This window comes from Ruditapes philippinarum, unplaced genomic scaffold (genome assembly GCF_026571515.1).
Source record: "Ruditapes philippinarum isolate M1 unplaced genomic scaffold, ASM2657151v2 ctg517_1_1_1_1, whole genome shotgun sequence".
NCBI classification, from domain to species: domain Eukaryota; kingdom Metazoa; phylum Mollusca; class Bivalvia; order Venerida; family Veneridae; genus Ruditapes; species Ruditapes philippinarum.
This window is the reverse complement of record NW_026862442.1, coordinates 79,459-82,591: the sequence shown is the minus strand read 5'-3', so window position 1 is coordinate 82,591 and position 3,133 is coordinate 79,459.

Here is a 3,133-nt window from a genome sequence, read left to right as displayed (position 1 = left end):
TTTTTTATTATCGTGGTCACTTTGTCTTCTAAATTTCTTTATGCGCATTCCACTTAACTTGTTATTGTTTAGATAGAGTGGGAATAAAGAAGAAAAGTTAAGTGTATCACTTAGAATGAAGTGGTTATAATTATACGTTCTATTTTGATAGAATTAATGATATTTAAGTTTGATTATGAGTAGTACATAAAATTATACCCTAAATGATTTTATATTTATTATTTGTTTTAAAATAAAGAGAAAGGAGTGTTTTAAGAGAGGCATGATCACATCTGATAATTTTTCCAGCATTAAATTACTACTAGTTTACATATTTAGTTTTTTTTAGCGTGAATAAGCCGAAAATACCGTATCCGTGTATTGGTACTATTGTGTTCGAGGGTCTTATCCGAATTTTGGCGGAAACAGCAGAGAAGTTATGATTGACATGACAACAACTGTCAAAGGACAATATCTTTTGTTCCTCAAAATGTTTTGTTGGTTAAACCAAATAATGAAATGTGATCAACATTTCAGCACTGGTCATGAAAACGGTTACTATTTGGAAGAAAAGATGTATCGTTAAATCAAACAAGTAGTTCCTTTGCTCGCGTTTCACTAGTAAGTACTACATATAGTTATAACGTCTATTACTAGTAAGTACATCAGACTAAATATTTTACCAGTTTTAAAGAAGCATAAGTAAAACAGACTTTAAGAAGAAATGTGACAAGAAATCGGACACGCTAGACATTGTTTTCAACACGGTTCCTTGATGATATTAAAATAACCTGACAAGCTGATTGCTCAATCCATCTGATCTCATTGCTCAAACAGGAAGATTAACGAATACATATCAATTATAAGTGGATAAGTGGATTTAGAAACAGGAAGAACAATATTTGTCAATGATTGGCAGATGGAGATCCGACCTTATTGACCATCCTTGGAAGAAGGTCAATGGTTTTGAACTTATGTAGCGTAGACGGAAGAAAGTTTTCGTATAAAAGATGTTTTTTTAATTGTCTAATTGAAAAGCAAGTATTCCATATTTTATCTTAATACATGTGTAAGTTTTTTCGTCGGCTATGTATAATTTGATGTGACTTGAAATGTATTTCAATTGTAAAACAAAAATTGTTTGATAGCATTAATATGGGATGTATAAGTATAAAGCAACAACAAAAAGGAAATAAAAGAAAAAAGGAGAGGAAAAGAAGAAGAAAAAGAATAATAATGCATGTTTATATGTTTATAAAAGCAGAATTTCTCCAGATTCATGTTATACTTCACGGATTTTTTAAAAAGTAAATATTGCCAAGTGAACTAAGAATGTTATTTACACAATGCAAACTTCACTTAAATTCTACGAAAATTACCAAAAAAAGGTCAGCATATAAAAAAAGCATTTAGTGACACAACAGGAATATTTTGATAAATACTGCAAAACTAGTAATTAATTGCATATAACATGTTACTTATTTACTCAATAATTGTACTTTTCTTAAATATGTAGTACATTTATCACAACGTTTATTTTCTTGAAATTTCTTGGCTCATCTGGGGGAATGCAAATTTAAAGATGGTAACTATTTGGAACAAGTATTCTGAAGAAAAAATAATGTATTTTTCCGCTGTACTTTTAATGTAATTTGCATTTTATCACCTTGACACTCATCATAAAACTGGTCAAACTGGGTGCGATTAGCCTTTGTCACACTAGTAAATATCCTGTACAGTCTGTATCAAACAGCAACTTGTTTCTTGTATATTGATTAATTAAAATCCCTTAAATAATGAGCTTAAAGTAATTCAAATACTTAACTAATTTAAAGAGTTTGTAGAGTGGACAGGTTGCAATATAAATTGTTCTGCAATATCACCAAAGTTCTTATAAAAATCCTTTTCTGGCTAAAAGAGAGATTTGAGCAAGAAATTACGAAACTGATAATTTCATTTAGCACTTTTTTCTTATAGTAGCGTATGAATTTACAACTTCAATTATAACAATAAAATGACGTCAGTCTAAGAATGCAATTCATTCATAAAAGGCGCACGGGGATGACATCATTTAAAGCACGAGACTTGTCTTTCATGGGGGTAATCTGGTGCAAACGGTAGTTTAGCAAATAGCAAGAAAAACAATTCCAGCAACTGGAATAAAAGACTTCAAATACGGAACATCCTAGTGCCAATTTAACATGTTCTATGAAATAAAGATAACTCCTATGTAGGAGATATAAAAGCCTAATTAGGAGTTTATAACTCCTACGTAGGACTTTATAATTTCTACTTAGGGCTTAATAAGTCCAAAGAAGGACTTTGTATCTCCTACATAGGACTTTCTAACTCCTAAGTATGACTTTATAACTCCCTCGTAGGAGATATAAAAGCCTAACTCCTATGTATGACTTTATAACTCCTACGTAGGACTTCATAACTCCTACATAGGAGATAAAAAACCTAATAAGGAGTTTATAAGTCCTACGTAGGACTATATGACTCCTACGTAGGAGATAAAAAAAAGCCTAATTAGGGCTCTATAACTCCTACGTAGGAAATAAAAAAGCCTTATTAGGACTTTAGAACTTCTTCGTAGGATACATATCAAAGTGCTGAAAGCACAGAGTGCGACGGACATGTATGCTAGAGTATAACTTAATAGGATAGCATATTATGTAGGCAAATGAATTATATGTGCCACATTTTATTTTTTGCAACCGCTTTATTGAATACCCTTATTCTTAAGCCAGAGATGATTTGAGCAAAATAACCAGAATTCAATAATCTGAATTATTGTGAGCCATACAACTAGTTCCGAAAATTGAACTCACCAAAGATGTCATTCTCTATATATATTAAACGATGATTCTGTATTATGTACTTTTAGTTATATTGATTTTACAAAAATGTACGGGTTAAACTTTTTTCAAATTAGGATGTTACTCATTTTTAAACTGATGCATGCATAATACTTCACAAATCGCACTTTGCCAGAGCTTGAACAAGACACTTCAACCTCCTCCCCCTGCCCCCTTTAAGGACTTAATCATTCAAAATAGGCAAAAATGGATAAATGCTCGTTTTGTTTAGCTAGTTCGTATGGAAAATGTAATATTTAAAGCTTTTTAAAATTATGATAATATATATATTT